Below are 18434 nucleotides of genomic sequence, written 5' to 3'. Positions count from 1 at the left end.
ACTCAATCTAATAGAAGAGAAACTGGAAAAGAACCTTGAACGCATTGGCACCTGGAGAAATTTCCTAAGCAGAACTCCAATGGCTCAGACTCTAAGATCAAGAATTGATGAATGGGACCTCATGAAACTGGAAAGCTTGGGTAAGGTAAAGGACATAGTCAGTAAGACATATCGGCAACCCACAGACAGGGAAAAAGTCAGCACTAACCCCACATGTGATAGAGGGCTAATATCCAAAATATATAAAGAACTCAAGAAGCTAACCACCAAAAAACAAACAAACAAACAAACAAACAAACAACCCAGTCAAGAATGGTATATAGAGCTAAATGGAGAATTCACAACAGAGGAATCTCATATGTGATGATCATTTTAATATAACGAAAGAAATGAAGCTAAGACACTGAGCTAACCACATGCTACCAAGCACACTTTAGCTCAATGTTTTTAAAATTGTATCTTCATGGATAAAATAATATTGTATAAGAAATACAAAACTGCTTCCTTTTGGGACACAGATGTGCATTGTTCTTATATTTTTGCAGCTTGTAAGCTATAACAGCAGAGTTGATTAGCTGTAACAAAGATCACGTGGCTCAGAAACCAAAAATACTTGCAATTGCACCTTATGTAGAAAAAGGGCCAAACAACAGCCTCAGCAAGTAATTTTTATTCATACGATCTTTATGGATAGATGCTGATTTCAACTCCATAAATGTTAAAATGTCTTTTTTAATTACTTTGGTGAAGAATCACAGAGTATTAATTCCTATTAATTTAAAGTTGTTGCAAATGAGAATTGAAATGAACCTACATAGCCAATTTCATAAGCCAGAAATCATATATATATATATATGTAAAATTAAGTGTGCCAAATTTTATACATATATGTATAAATACATATATAATGTAACACACATATGTGTGACTGTATGTATACTTAAAGGTAGACACAGAGGCACAAAGAGGCAAAGAAATGAGACAGAAGGCTGTCCTTACAGGCACATGGCATGCATGCCTTCTATCCTCAGAGACAAGTTTTGATACAGTAGGGAAATTTTATACTAGGGATTATAAATTGACACTCTTCGCATAAAATTCCACATAAGAACTTAATATCTATTTGGTCCCAGGACACTTGTCCCACAACAACCAGCCATAATTAACTTAATCTGGTTGTCATTTTCAGTTGTGCCTTTACCTTTAAATTCATATGATCCCATTACTTCTACCTCTGTATATATCCCCAATATTTCTGAATGTAAGAAATCAATTAGGAGTTCAATATGTGTTCAGTCTCCCCTCTTAACAGGTTCTTTGTACTTTAGCTAGATTCACCCTAAACAGCCAGCCTGAACCTTTACCTCTCTGTTCCTTCTCTATGTCATAACTGAAGTAAATAACATAAAAATCCCTGTCACACTGGACTATAAAGTGGAGCCACACTATTAATTTATTAACCAGTGTTTCGGTGATAAAGATTGCGAAGTCCACAAAGCTATACACTTTACTGATTGCACACTTTTTATGTGTGACAATTTTCAGTCTGCATATCCAATATAATGTACAGCAGCTGTATGAGTTGGCATTAATTTCCATTTTAATTTCCTTCATTCTAAGGGATAATTCTAATATTAAATCTAGTGAACAAATCTTTATTATTTGGTCCTGCTTGCTGAGTATATAAAATTAACGTTTTTAAAATTTACTTTATAAAATGCACTGGTAATGTTGTTCTTCAAAAAAGTTTGCAACAAATTTCTCGGATGAGTATACATCACTACATACATAAGTACTGTGAAAGTACACTCCTCTGGAGAGCACTGGGGCAGTGCCAAGTTCTATCTTCCTGCAGTACTAGTATATTTATACATTGTCTTAAGGAAAATAGCATGAAAGGAAGCAGTCTCTTATGTACAGCATACTGAGAACATCAGAAGCATTTTCAGAATACATAGATCTATGGCTGGCTGACAGTGTCTGGAGCCTGTGCACCCGTCTTGTACTCACATTTCACATTTGTTCTTTGCATTCACACTGATGAAATGTGAGGTGCATAGGTCACCTCATCTAAGGACCTTTGCTACATATTGGCACAGTATCTCCTGTATGACCAGGTATGTTGGATGTGTTCATTCAAGATGCCTGACTCTTTTGTTGTCATTATTTTATTTTTTTACAATAAATATTTTTGTTGGACTGTTTTATTCACATTTCAAATATTATTACCTTTACCCCATTCAACCACACCTCCTTTCCTGCCTCCCTGCTCTGACATTCCCCTACTCTAGGGGTCCAGCTTTGACAGGACCAAGGACTTCTTCCATTCATGCCCAACAAGGCCATCCTCTGCTACATATGTAGTTGGAGTCATGGGTCTACTCTTGTGTATTCTTTGGATCGTGGTTTAGTCTCTGGGAGCTCTGGTTGGTTGGTATTGTTGTTCTTATGGGGTTGCAAACCCCTTCAGCTCCAATCCATTCTCTAAATCCTCCAATGGAGACCCCACTCTCAGTTTAATGATTGGCTATGAGCTTCCGTCTCTGTATTTGTCATGCTCTGGCAAGCCTTTGAGGAGACTGCTATGCAAGGCTCCTGTCAACATGCACTTCTTGGCATCAGCAATATTTGGTTTGGTTTCTATTTTTTTAAGTAACTCATTATGGTCTCTGTCTCTGTCTTCCTCTTTTCTCTGTTTCTTTCTCTTTGTGTCTCTGTCTGTATCTGTCTGATATTCTCTGTTTCTTTCTGGTAGTGCTTGAAATCCAAGCAAGGCCTTCAATATGTTGAGAAAATTATATAGTATTAAGCCACATTCACAGATGCGATCAACATTCTCAAAACAACAAAGCAGTGTGACACACACACACAGACGAACACACACACATACACACACACAAACACACACACACTCGTTGTGAACTACTGTCTTATCAACCTACCCTTTCTTCATACATGCACACACACACACACACACACATACACCAATACTCATATACACACACAAACATGCAAACATATGTCTTAAAGTAAACCATAAATTATTGAAAACATCAATAAATGGGAATTATGAAGGAAATCAAATTAACAGTGAATATCCTATAAACAAAATGAGCTGGAACATGTTGGGATTTGGATCCAAACAGCATAGGAATGTCATTCATGGTTCATTTGTGACAACCCAATGTCAGTTCTAAAAATCTAAGCATTCTTTTTTAAACTATACTGGGCATACCCACACTCAAATGCAGAACATATATAAAACAAAACAAAATAAACCTAAAACAAAGATCATTTCATCCAGCCAATTCCACCATCAGGCTTCCTATTAGGCATACACATCTTTCTACAAGGAAAATCTGTGAACATAAACTTGTGATTCTAACAACCAAATACTAGTTTAATAGCATCATGTACAATCATTCGTGCATATCTGTTTATTTAAAATTTCTGTAGACCCTGCCTATAATAGGCAGACATCACTAGATGGTGTTAACTTTACATTGGCATGAAAACTTCTAGAAGGAATCATGCCAATGGTTTAAATCCTTTAAATACAGAAACTAACTGAACATCTGGACATTTACAGGGCAGACCCTGAGAGTTGCTGAGGTCAGGAAGAAATCCTCTTCTCATTCAGCACAAGTAATACTGACATGATAACATTTGGATAAGCAATTTTTGTTAATTTTAAAAATCGTATGCTCCAAAGCAATTTAGGGTTTCTGTGTTTGTTGATATTACCTTTTAATGTGACAACCATGACACCATTTTCCAAAACAGATGGATTAATGTCATTTTTTTTCCAAAAACTTACTTCACATAGACAGGTGTTTCCTGTGTGTGTTTGACATAAAATTAAACATAGCTCCAGATGTGCTGTTTGTAGCTAAGCCAGTTAATTTTATTAGAACATTTAATCACAGATCAGCAGTGTGGTAGAGGACAGTGAATGTGAAGCAGAGATTTAGCAGAACTTCTTAATGAATTGTGAATTTGTTTATAAAGGGAGAGACAGAGGCATGTGATGTTTCTCTGTGGATCTTGTAAGTGTACTGACTTGAAATTATTTCTTATGAACACTGATATTATTCATATTTAATAGTTTCTGAGAACTATTGAGGTTGTACACATGTGTAGGGGACACATGTGAGTTTGAGTGTGTGTGTGTGTGTGTGTGTCTGTGTGTCTGTATGTGTGTGTGTGTGTGTGTGTGTGTGTGTGTGTGTGTGTGTAGAGCTGGCAAGGCTATAGTTTTGCCAGTACTTAGCTAGAGTGTATGTAGCCTTTAGATTTTTGTAAACCAACCCTTGTGTTGTTTTGAAAACACTTCTCCTTAGACAAAATTGGGGCTCTTACTCTCCCAGGGGCTTTGCAGTGCATTAGGGTGTTCACAGTGATTGCTCTGTCTGACACACTCATAGGCAGGACAGCAGCACAGAGCTCTACTGTGCCAGGCTTAAACATCATTATATGCCTAGTTATTTTTGCTCTAAGATTAGCTATAGATTTCCCATTAATTATAACATCAGGTTGATTCATCATTAATAAAATAAATTTCAGTGAACTGTCACTGATTTCTTGACTAAAATGAAAACAAATGAAGAAAAACCAGTTCCTGTCTTTGTTATACTCTTATCAAATTTGTCTTGGTAGCAGTCTGGTCATTCCAGTGCTAGCGCAAAATATTCATAATTTTCTATTTTGAAATATTAGTGTTCTCATATGCACTAATAAAAACTTACAGACCTGCTATGATTGATGTTTTTTGTTGGCCCGTCACCTCATTGTATAGAAGTTTGTTTTAATGAGTTTCTCTAATGAATATTTTATATTGCTACTTGGATGAATGGCATATGGTAAATGCAAGGTAAATTACAGCTCTTTAAATAAATATTTTTCATAAATTATTTATTTTGTGATGCCTGTATTGGTAAGATGTCATGTTAGATAAAGGTTGGAAAGTATTTACTGTAATACTTATTTGTAACTTGAAGAAGTAAAATTTTTAAATTATTAACAAGCTTCAACCATACTCATGAAACTTACGGCAAAATTAGCATAAAGTCTATCACATTACAAATTTGTGTAGACAGTACCCATTTTATAATGCATAAATAAGATAACCCTTCATGTTTGCAGTATTTTTATGCTATTCTATAAAAAAAGAAAATTGTTTCAACTCAGGTTTATAAAACTTGGTAAGAATCAATTTTAAATTAAACGTTGAAAATTAGTTTCCAAAATATATTATTATTATCATTATTTAAAAGTAAAATGAATTTATTTAAAATGAGTAACAACGTATTTTTACAGCATTTTTTATTATTTGGGGAATATAGTTGAGTCAAATGGGTTTTCATCTAATAAATATTAATAGCTAGTATTTATTGATTGCTTTATAAACATTGTCCCAGGATAACGATGAAATGCTGCAGCTTTATTCCAATTATTACGCATAAGAAAATTAAAATTTCCATTGCTAGGAAGTAACACAAATTTGAACCAAAATATATTCACTATCATATTCATGGCTTTTCAAGTAAATCTACAAGGCTCCAAAATATGTCAGCCCTCTCTGTCTATACTGTCTTAGTACTGACTGAGGACACATAGTAGAGAAAATATGACACTGTTTCATTTACCACGTGCTTCACCCATAAGAACTCACTGAATGTCTATGTCTGTGCTTAGAGGTGAGTTACATAACAACTGGTGAGCAGATACAAAAGTCAGTGAAGATTGTTTAGGCAACATTCCCTATCTCTGACAACTTGAAAGCTGTAGAGTTATCATTGAGATTCAGATACAGGCCAATGCCTACGCTCTTAAGAATAAAGGGCATCATGGCAGCCAATTGGCTCTTTGAGTAAAGGCATGTGCTGTTCATGTCTGGTGACCTGAATCCCCTCTGCAGATCCCACAAATCATTTCTTCAACATTGTCCTCTGACTTCCATATATTTTTGATGCCCTTATTTTCTATATATTCACGTAAGACCGCGTTGCCGTTGCTTGGTAATTCTTGATACATCACCCTCAAATGCATTAGGCTACACCAGGGATGGATTCTGTGATAATGAACATTTAAAATATAATAAAAAGTTACATCTGAGCACTAGCATGTCACATAAAATACTGAGTTATATATAATATGCCTATTGGAAAAATTCAATATAACTAAGTTATCTAAAATAACTGAAAATATAAAACATAGTTATTAATTAAATTAAATTCAATCTTCTTTTTTCCCTAACAATACTGCTTTATATAGTTAAATGTAATACTTAATTGTGTCTTTTTTTTATACCATACCTGGATTGTGAGTCCAGAATTGAATGAATGAATTATGCCATTACATTAATCCCTTACCAAATTATTTTTAATTTAGTACTCAAACTATACTTGAGATCATAGTGGATTTAAAGAATACACCAAAGAATGGTTTAAAGCTATTATGACTGCACAGTTGAACATGTAGAATTATACTAACAATGCCGATGTATGAAGGTACAGACGACCTTTTGTTACATGTGTTAGTACTAATGCATAGACAATCACCTGCTTAGTTAAAAATTGACTTTGTAATCTCTGCAAGTAAATCCAGGAACTCAAATACCTGAATAAGCAATCAAAACATAGAACTTGGCAACGTGTTTCACAACATGTTGATTACCAAATATTGAGATAAACAAAAAGAATTCACCCATATGTTGGGATTTTTCACTTCTGATAGAGCATGTGGATTGAAAAGAAATAAAACAATATGCCATAAGTCAGAACAGTATTTATATATTATCTATTCAATGTTACTTTTTACCTAAAAATATTGTAGCACGTGTAGTTTAATCTAATTTAACTATCTAAGCCAATACCATAACTGCATTGCTGGTTCAGAATTGTATGTTCTTACATTAAACACTTATCAAATTCTTTTTACTTTAATATTCAAAAGAGACTTGGAGATTCAAAAAAAAGACTTCAGACAATATTAGGACTGTAAAGCAGTAGTTATTAATTTAAGTAGAAGTGAAAAGCAAGTCAAAATTGACATTATTCTTATGAAAAATAGCTAAGACAAAAGAGGGTAGCGAAGGGTACAGACCTTTTGTACCCATATCTGTTCTAGTATAGAATCCAGATAACTCAGGAAATGTATTTGAGAACTGCTTTCTCCCTTCTATGAAAATGGCTTCAGAAATTATTCCAATTTTTATTAAAATCTGTTGCAAAGGCTCTCTGACTTTTCTCACCATAACTTCCATTAAAGTGATCATTATTATCTCAATAATTAAGTAATGAGAAAATATACAGGAATAAGAATTTTGACATAGCTTTGTTCTATATATAGGACATTATCACATAATATTGATTATTTTAAAGGAGCTAAAATGGTTTGCAACCCCATTAGAAGAACAACAATATCAACCAACCAGACTCCCCAAAACTCCCAGGTACTAAACCACCAACCAAAGAGCAACCAGGGCTCCAGTCACATGTTTAGCAGAGGATGGCCTTGTGGGGCATCAGTTGGAATAGAGGACCTTGCTTCTGTAAAGGCTCAATTCCCCAGGCAGGGAGGTTGAGAGGGAGTGGATGGGTAGTTGGGGGAGCACCCTCATAGAAGCAGGGGGATGGGGAATGGGATCGTGGGTTTCCGGAGGGTAAACCAGGGATAGGGATAACATTCAAAATGTAAGTAAAGAAAATATCCAATACAAGAAAAGAAAAATATTAAAACACAATATATGGGACAAATAGTCTACAAAATTACCCTTATATTCAACCAAATTCAATGTGATGATAGAAACCAAATTCAGTGCCTAATCTTGCTAGTCATCACTACCAACTGAGCTATATATTCTTAGCAAAATAAAATTGACTTTCCATCAGCTATCTTTATTTACTAATGAAAAGACTATTTGTTTGAGTGGAGTAATAGTGTACAACTCCTTTTTGTTCAAAAACACAGCCATATGATGATAACAATAGATGATAGCAAGAAAGATATTTACTTAATAGGTGATAAATGATGATACTTATATATATATATATATGCTACATAGTTAATCAGATAAATATAGATAGATGATGGATAGATAGATGATAGATAGATACATAAATGCATAGATACATAGATACATAAATACATAGATAGGCTATAATTTTCAGAATATTTCGATCCCCCTTTGCCCTAAAACAACTCAATGAAAACATCTGTGCTTTGTAAATAGAGAATACTAACTGAGGATATTGTATGTCTCAAAAGAAGCCACGGCCAAGTAAGTGGTAAGCCTTAGGGAGGAGACAAGGAGGAGAAGGTTGTAAATCAATGTACTTGGACAATCACTGTCTTCAGACCCCCTAAATTATAGTGTTAGCTAAATTGTGAGAGTAAAGGGTGATATCAGAATCACATGGGAGCCTGTCTCAGATTACAGGCATGCCAGCAGGTCCACACAGTCCCATATTGTTCCTGCAGTAAATAACTATTAATCAGAAGTACATCAGAAGTCATCTGGATGTTGGAGGTGGGTGAAGGCTGGAGGATAGGCGTTAAGTGTGGAGAATCCTCAGTACATCAGACTGTAAATTCCAAGGCCTGTGATTTGCAGGGTAAGTCCATCTGGAAACTTTTTTTTTTTTTTTTGTAAGTCCCCGAGGGGGGGTGCACCGTTCCTGGAGGTACTGCAATACCAGGTCGATCGTGGAGGACGGAGCAAGCTCCTATTCCAACTCCTAGTTCCAAAATCCATTTAATATATTGTCCTCGGATAGAGGACGTATCAGATATTAAACTGATAAGAACAGATAATACACTTGATCTTAGCCAAAAGGCCGAGAAGCGATTGGAAACTTTTACTATAAGACAAAACTCTTGATTATGACAAGACTAGCAATTAGATTTAGTAATTTGTAACTGTGGAGCAACCGTCATTTGGTAGCATTTCAGTATACCACCCACTTGATGCCAGTGGCTCCTTTCACTTCCCTCTCCAGTTAGGATAATGAAGAATGTTTCCAAAATTTGCTAGTAACCCTGAGTAAGGAGCAGTTTGATTGTAAAAATTATCTCTATTAAGAACCATTGAGTCAAATATTGAAATTATAAACAGCAAGAAATATATTGATTTGAATCAAGCAACTAACGTCTTAGGCAAACAGACCTGACATATTTGGACAGCAGGATCATAACTGTGATGCAATATGTTAAACATGTTTAATGGATCTTGTTAGCATCACCAAAAGCACCCAAATACAGCTGTTTTGCATTTTATATAATAATAGAAATGCTAGCATAGAAGGGAAACTTTTACAGTATCTCACCTTTAGACAAAGGACTATAAGGAGCTGATGGCTGCCAGGGAAGGAGAATTAGCCTCCTCCACAAGTCCCTTATAGGTTGTTCAATTCAAAGTGGTAATCCCTATAACAATATACACACAAAAAACAAAAACAGACTTGGTAAATTGCACTTATATTTATTTGTGTATACATGTACATATATGTGAATGTGTCAATTACAAAGAAGAGAGGGCTAAAACGTGAGAGCTGGGAGTACTTGAGAGATGTTGGAGGGAGATTACCTGCGATGGACTACAGGAGGAAAAGGAGGGCAGAAACTGACGTAATTCTATTTCAACAAAAAATATTTAAAAAGGTATCACCACATTTCATATTTTCTCATTAATACTTAAACCATGTAATCATTCGCTTTTAGAATACACAGGATATAGCTTTTATTTCTCATTCTATATGCTTTATTATAACTAAAGATAGATAATCACATGTCCTGGCTAATATATGTCAAATTGATATAAGCTGGAGTCATTTGAGAAGAAGAAACACCAGTTGAAAAAGTGCCCCCTGTATATTAACCTATGAGAAGCCTGTGGGGTACTGACTGATTGGGAAGGCCCTGCTCTCTCTGGGTGATGCCATTGCGTGTAATGAAGGTTTTACATATAAGAAAGCCAGTTCAACAAGTAAAGAGCAGGGAGTCAGTACGAGCAACCAACCAGGAATTTCTACCTCCTTACTCAAGGCAGGAGCCTTGAGTTCTCACCCTAACTCCTCCCAGTAACTGATTATTACCAGAGACTTATAAAATGAACAATAACTCCTCCCTAGCTTATTTTTTAGTCATAGTGTTCTGTCGCAACAATAGAAAGACTACGTAAGACAGTATGAAAGGAGTCTTAGCAGAGTGATAACAGGACAGGATGACAACGTTAATCTTAGACTGGAAACATCCTTAGTATATAGGTAGTATCAGTGAGGAATACCTGCAGGAAACCTTGCAGTTGGGTAAAGGTCATGGTCATGATACAGGGAAAATAGAAAGATTAAAAAGTAAGATCAAAACTGCTGTTCTTTAGTTATGCCTTTCCACATAAACTGGTTTACACTTTACATGCATTCTCTTCTCAAAAAAAAAAACAAACAAAAATTTACATATTGTGAAGTTTTTAAACTTCATTTAAGTATTTACTTATGCATTGTTGCTGTTTACTTTTGTTTGGATAAATTCATGTAATTCCTCCTTTCACTCTCCATTCTGGCTGAGTTTATACCAATAGTGGCACTGTAAGACCTTGCATTCAAGACCTATATTGGAATCTATTAAAGCTCCAGAAAATCACTGAATCTTTCTTAGATCCTCTAACATAAACAAACTTCCTTAATCCCATTCTGTTGGGTGAGGTTTTTGCGGGGCTATCTTAAGGGAGACAAAAACACAGCTCTAACACAAATCAGAATGTGCTGTGCTACATCATAAAAGCATTGGAAAAATGTGTTAAGGTAAACGATTGCACAATCCTCTCTAAGGGAGAGTTTCTGTGGCCTGATGCACGGTAGGGTGTAATACACTGTTCTGTACTCAGTATCTAAGCACTTGTCAAGGGTTTGAGTTTACCGCAGTATAAGGAGTATAGGAGACTTGAGAGACTGCTAGCTTCTGAACTTCTGGATTCTGTTTGGGGAGTCTGTTGTTAATGGGGACTGAGGCCAGATGACCAACATCTAGGCAGACACTTTGATATAATCCAAAGTCCTGAGTAAGAGGCAAAAGAGCCTTGTTATCTAGTAGATTTTATTTTTTTAATTGGATATTTCTTTATTTGTATTTCAAATATTGTTTCCTTTCCCAGTTTCCTGTCCATTAGTTCCCATCCCCTCCCACTCCCCTTCTTCTAAAAAGGTGTTCCCCTCTCCATCACCTCCCCTTCCACCCCTCCCAACAGTCCCATGCATGGGGGCTCCAACCTTAGCAGGACCAAGGGCTGGCTTCTCCTTCTAGATCTTATTTTTAATTTAAGCCTATTTGTGCTTTTACCTAGCAAGGCCACCTTCATTCACAGTCTAGCATAATAGTTTCCTACCATAATCTTCTAAATATGACTTGTTAGTTTCCAATAACTCTCAACAACATTCATACATCAAGAGGTTAAGCAAATTGCCCAAGAATTTATGTGTAGCAAAACTCAGTTTTAAAATTAAACCTGAATCTGCTCGAAAATCATGGTTTATGTACAAAAATGTGGAACAGGTGAATGCTTATCTCACGTCTCAAAAGCTTAGATAAATCTTGGTATAGTACTTTTTCATCCTGAGACAGAAAAATATGCATGTGTGTGTCTACAAACACTGTGTGCATGTGTTTGTTTTTCTGTGTGTTTGTAACAGTATGCAATGTCCTCACTCAGCTTCCCTACTTGTAGCATTGCAAGTATAGGATACCATGTTTGAATTTTTTATATGAGTTCTAGGACAGTAGCTCTGGTCCCTGTGCATACAATACAAGTGCTATACTGTTAAATCATTCTCACAGCTTTTACCTGAGAAATATATATGCAGCCTTGAGTCTATAGGTATCTTAAGGATGTAAACAATTCGACATTTACTGATAATAAATCATAAAATTATTCTAAATCAATTCTTTCATTAATCATATGCTTTTAAGATTAATAGAATACAAAACAAGCATGTATATTAGTCAAAAGCCTTATTTAAAATAAGTTAATCTTGGCTGAATATTTGATCCTAAAGACATGGAAGAACCTCAATAATTTTCAGAGTGGTACCGTTATTTGAATTTATGATTAATAAGGCCAAAATACTACTTTTCAAAAAAATGTGTAGTTCAGAATGGCAACAATTCAAAGATTTTAGGAATTATCAGAAATTCTGTCCTAATAAAGCAAAATTCATTTAATTTTTTTGAGAAACATGCCAGTGATATAAACAACAACTTTTCAAATCAAACTTCATAGTGTAATGCAATCCAAAGATGTACTAATTTGATACATTATGCTGAAGAATGATGCTATGAATAGATTACTATTCTCTTTGCTAAAATTAGTCATTACACTTCTTTAGAAGCAAGACAATTATATATATATATATATGTATTAAGGCAGTTCATTCATAAAATATAGAAGTCTTGAATCTTAGCCAAGATATTTCTGGCAACCTTCTCTGGTGTTACTTGGCACAAGGGTATGTAGAGGGCAATGAGTACTGTATACACAGACGCAAGAAGACACTGACATCCCAGAATGCATCCAAAAGAAAAATACCCGTAGCCTCTCAGATTTCTTAAATATTTAATTTTGAATTAATTTTAAGTCATTAAACAATTAGAAGCCGTTTATCATTAAGAAATCTTTTAGCGAACCCAATATTCTGTTGGATTACAAAACACTGTATAAAAAAATGAATTTTATTAAATTCTATATAGATTATTCCAGATATATATCAACAGAAATTTGAATCTTATCTCGCAATCGCTCAATGAAAGGGTCAAAGTCACAGTTCACAAGCATTAAAACTGATCAGGCAAAAGCTATTATTAAGACTAAAATATTCAAATCATCGTTACCCCTTGCTTACTTCATATACACAAATCTGTGCTTATAAATAACACACACAAACACACACACACACACACACACACATATATATATATATATATATAAAACATGCACAACAAGATTTATAATTTTGTGTTATATTTGCCTATATGTAGTATTAGAAATACTTACACTAATGGGAGAAATAAACCAAATGCTTAGAATCCGAGTTCTATGGTTTTTAGCTAATGAAATATTATTTAAAGCATGATTCAGCAGGCACTGTAGGACTAATATTTAAAGCAGAAATGTTAGTATTCTGCTTTTGTGTTGCTTTGAGAATCATTACAGTTGACCAGAAACAATATGGGCGTAATGTAACATATAACCAGAGTTCGATCATTTAAGGATTTTTATTTCTATCATTCAGTTAGACTATATGTTCCAAAAAGAATATAAGACAATATATAGTGCATTGTAATGAATGCTTTCTTTTGATAAACATGTTTTCTCTTTAAAATACTGCCTGTGTTTAGTTTTCTCTGCAAAGCTTAGAACAGTTACGCGGCTTTTTAAAATATGCGGCTTTCTTTGCACTGTCAATAGAAAAGTATCACTGAAAATTAGGTAATTGTATTCAGTGCCTATAAATTGTGTGTGTGTGTGTGTGTGTGTGTGTGTGTGCGTGTGTGTGTAAAAATCCTATTTTTAAAGGTATTTTGAGTCCAGCAGCTCCCTTTAATGCCTCTGGACAGTATTTTCAGAACTCATTTGTTTGAAGGGTTTTTAATCTGAGGACATTGAAAAGTTACACCCGCTGTGCTGTCGTCAATCACGCCAGGAGAAAAAATAGTGGCATGATTTGTTATCTGTTATTCCCCGTGCTGTGGTGACTGTCTCACAGTGCCAGCTCTGTCCTTAAGGCCATCACTTATAGGGACCACTGTCTGTCAAAACCACATCCAACTTTAAGGGCTGCCTTTGTTGGAGCAGACAAATGAGTATGACCTTTAACAATAAAATAGGCACCTACTGAGAAAGATGAAACTGCAGCTGGAATTAAGGGTGCAATATAGCCCTTTCAAATGCTGGTAAAAAGTTATATGTTGAACTAAAACTTAATTATAAGAGTAAATGTGGGTAGACGTTGTCAATAATGAAAGAGACATGGTCAGAAATATCGATTCACAGCCTAGACTACAACTTGATCCAGGAATCATCCTACCTTTCATTAATAATGAATTGTATTGATGGAGTTTATTTAAAGGCGGATAGGGGATTAAATTATAGTCACCATAGGTTTATGAAGTAGTGGTATTTTTTTCAATGAACACTAAGATATAGAATTAGTTTATGGATGTTGTGGAAGAGCAAAGGGAAAAGCTGGAACCCACCCATGCTTTGATTTACACTAATAGCTACTTCTAGCAATTTACAGCTAAGTCTATGTGGCTGGATAGGCTGTGAACTGTCTATTGATATTTTGTCAAATTTCCAAACCCACTGTAGGCATTGCAGGCACTGCATTGTGAAGACCACAGCGCAGTCTGTGGTTTGAAAGGCTCTTGTGAGCCAACCTGGCAAGTGGTCAGTGGAGACTACATTTACCAGAGAATACAAATCAATCTTATTGAGTACTTTTCAGTAATATAACATTCATCCTGTGACAATAATGAAATTAGTCTATGGATTTTTATTTTAAATATTGAAATGACATTTAAATATTTAATGATATTCAGAACTTTATAAATGTCTATATTTGCAAGGGTTTTACAAAAAATTATCATGATTTTTTATGAAGAAATCATTTAAAGTAATTTCATAAATTTTTCTTTATTAGAAATGAGTGTTGTTAATTCAGTAATAGAAATTTGTCATGACCCTTGAGTGTGTGGAATTCCTGTCCACAATTTTGTTCTTTTAAGCTGCAAGTGTTTTGGACTATTTAATCTTCATTTCCAGTTCTTCTCTTTCACCTTGTAGTGGGATTAGGAAACGAAGATTGCTGAACTTCCCTATCCTCTGGTCCATGGAAACATTTGGACATGATGCCTTCTTTTTGTGAGTGTTCTCATTAATCTACGTGAGACCCCAAGATGTTCCATTCCATGCCATGGGCACAAAAAGGACAACCTTCTATTAAGAGTCTAGCAAACTTTGACCAAATGAGATATATGACAGATGCCTACAGATTCAGCAAGTTTTTGTGACAAAGAGATAAAAGATGTTTGAGCAAGACATTTTTTTGTTACAATGCAAACTTACTCCTTCTGGCTGAAATAGTCTAAGAGTTCTCTTTTGAAATACATATCACGCATATGTGCATATATATACTCATAGACAATGATATTGTGATTTCTTTTGTATTAACAAGTTGTCTATTAATTTACGGATATAATATTATTTACCTATCATGTATACAATATATAGGTTTTTTTTCATTTATACCCCTAAAATCATTTCTGTGTGTACTTTCTGAGTTTAACTTACATTGGGTTAATCTGTAACTCTGTTAGTCCAAAATATAATCATACAGTTTTTCAGAAAGAGATAGATATAAGGTCTGAGTTCTAATCCTGGAATTGGCTATACCTACACAATTCTGGAATTTAGAAAATAACCTTTCATTCAAAGAAGTAAATCATCAAAAGTTCATAGAATTTTTTATAATAAAAGCTTACAGTAAAAGCCCATGATCTAATAGCTTTGGAATTTCAATTGTAGCCCACTGTAATGTAGTAATCCTTTCAACACAGGGTTAGAAGGCACTGACAATGCACTGCAGGAAATATTGCCCTCACCTACATTGTACACAGCTTGGGATGGATGAATTCACTCTGATTCATTACTGTTCCTGACTACCTCTAGGTACACTAAATTTTAAGAGAGAAAAACATGAATCCTGTATTTCAAGAGAGGTAGAACTAAGTAAGCCATTGTTAGGTTCCCTTAAAAAAGATATTCAATGGACAGTTCCTAAAGCCCCCAAGACACTGAAGGCTGCATTAAGTACTTGTGAAAGTGGAAATCCCCTGGGAGGCCTATTCAGTGTTTAAAACTCAGCATGAACAGTAGAGTTCCCAGCAGGACGCACTTTTACATGTCTTTACAGGAACATTTAAAACTTACTCTATGAAGTCCTCTATATTATCACTATGAATCATGAGCTGACCAAGGTCTTCAACAAAATAACTACTCTATTCCAAGTGTTTCTACATAAACACTTGCTATGATACCAGAGGGGTAAAGCAGGTGGCCACCTGGAAAGCTATACATTACATATATTTGAATAATGTTTGCATAATAAAACATCAATGTTTTAAACATAAAATCTCTGGGTCTCTGATATCTTGTAAAATACAGACAAATACTACCTTTACAAATCTTAAACAAAGTTATATGTTCTTTTGAAAATATTGCTCATATTTAAAAATAATTCCTTGATTAAATACTTTATTTCTGTACCATTTGTTAGAACTGCATATAATAGATACATAATCATTTGGGAGCACCAAATAATTGGGAGTTCATAGCATATAAAAGTATTAAATATATGAAAATGCAATTTTCATAATATGAAATTAATAATTATAAATTGAAATTTTATTATTCTATTTGTTTATTTTATATCCTAATGGAGCTTCTTCTACCTCTTCTTTTCTGTCTCTCCCTCTTACCTCACCTCCCTTTTTTCTCAGAAAAAGGAAGGACTCCCATGGATATAAATTGGTATATTTAAAATGTTCTATCTAATGGTTGCCAATTTGAAAGACTGGAATTATGTTTTACTGAAAATCAAGAGACCCAAGTAACGTTGTTATGAATTGCCAATTGTTCATATTTTAAACTTGTATTTACCCAATATAACAACTCTTTTAGTACAAGTTACTGGGAAATATTTTATCATCCAGCATTGCTTAGCAAATGTACTTTCTGCTTTAATGTCAGTTTTTAAACATGGCACCATGATGCTGTTTGACAATCGAAGGTCAAACCTGAGATATTTCAGATCTTATTAAAAATTTTCAGGTCAAGCAAAGGTGAGGAAAAAATAACCACTACAGGATCTGCATTGCATGTGAGGGGACCACAAATAAACTGAGCTTTCTCACTCCAATGTGTCCAAACTTGACTGAAAGCTAAAGGGTGAGCTTATTCTATTGATTTTTCACATGTAAGCTAAGAGGTAGAATCACCCTCGCTCATTAGAGATGCCAGAGTGGGGATGATTGGATGCCTTTTATCTCTCAACAGTAAAATCAGCTGAATCTCAGTCATCATGGTACAGTTGTTAATGGGAAAAGAGAGCAAACTTGAAGTACCTTCTATACAGGCCCTGCTTTCTTCAGATCTAGTTCTGTCCACTGATTCTCAGCATTTCTGCATGTACAGCTCTCAAAACAGGCGATGCAATTTTGATTGCTGTCTTTAAATATAACACTCTACTGCCTTATACCACTTCCAAATCTCAGCAAATTATTCTTAAATATATTGTTTAACAAAAAATACATCATTTGATAAAAGCATTTGTAAGAGGCCCAATACTGGAAGCATTGTACAACAACTCATGTAGGAGAGAAATGATATCATTCCAGCTTTATATATCTAGCCTTCAGAGAAAGGGGCTTGGTTCTACAATGAAAATGTCTCATCAAACAAACAAACAAAGCTTCCATTCCAATAAAAGAAAGTGACTGGACTTATTTTCCCATAAGAAGCATATGCAAGGAATATTTCCTCTCCTTTAGAGACTTCTGCCTTCTTTCTTTGTGGAGTTATTCACATCTGTATAGAAATACCTGTAACTGTGAGTTAGTTTGTGACATGGTTCAAAGAGATCAGTATGTCAGTAATTGGACAGAAAAATAATCTCAAAACAAGATTGGGATTAAAAAAATATGTGATCAGTTGATAATACAAAGCTCCTACCACAAATTACTTTGAATTCTTAGATTCGTCAAAATGCAGTATATTATTTGTTCCTCAGCCAGATCATCTTCCTTAAAATATGCAAGATGTATTTGTGTGCATGCATGTATTAAAGTCTACTTGTGGTGGGGAATCACATAAATTTCAACTTCCATTGTTAGCTTATAATTTCCACATAGCCTGAAGTTCTTCTTTCACATTCTCCTATACTTAAATTAATGCCCCAATGAATGGAAACATGCACATTCAAAACATGATTGACATTCTGGTTATGATAAGCTATACGTACAACCTTAATCAAAGTCTCACTCAGAAAAATAAAGAACTTAAATATGAACGATGAGTCAAAGAGATTTTTGAATGGAGTTAAAAGAAACTAAATGAGTTCCATAAAGGTGAGAAAACACATCCTAAATGTAGAGATACCATGCAATAGGCAGCTCTCCCTAACTAAAGGAAAGGTAATGACAACTTGAACAAAAACATTTGTTTCTAATACTTCTGATTTCGGGAGAAATAGACACATTATAAAATGGTTTGAGTACTTTATACCTTTCTCTTCCTTCTCATTCATTCCTAGTTCATAAGACAATCCTCACTTAGTCCACAGGTCTTGTTTTCTTGGACCTGATCATGGCAGACAGCCATAGTC

The 18434-nt window shown here is 34.7% G+C and overlaps 1 non-coding gene across 1 annotated transcript; it reads right to left on the bottom strand.

The window, feature by feature from the left end:
- Positions 1-8662: 8662 nt before the first annotated feature.
- LOC116897639 lies at positions 8663-8849 on the bottom strand. The gene has a single exon (XR_004387618.1). It is a non-coding gene; the product is annotated as a U2 spliceosomal RNA (small nuclear RNA).
- Positions 8850-18434: the final 9585 nt, after the last annotated feature.

The sequence above is a fragment of the Rattus rattus genome, chromosome 3 (assembly GCF_011064425.1).
Source record: "Rattus rattus isolate New Zealand chromosome 3, Rrattus_CSIRO_v1, whole genome shotgun sequence".
NCBI classification, from domain to species: Eukaryota; Metazoa; Chordata; class Mammalia; order Rodentia; family Muridae; genus Rattus; species Rattus rattus.
The sequence above is the reverse complement of the archived record's forward strand: the minus strand, read 5'-3'. Positions and strand labels throughout refer to the sequence as shown.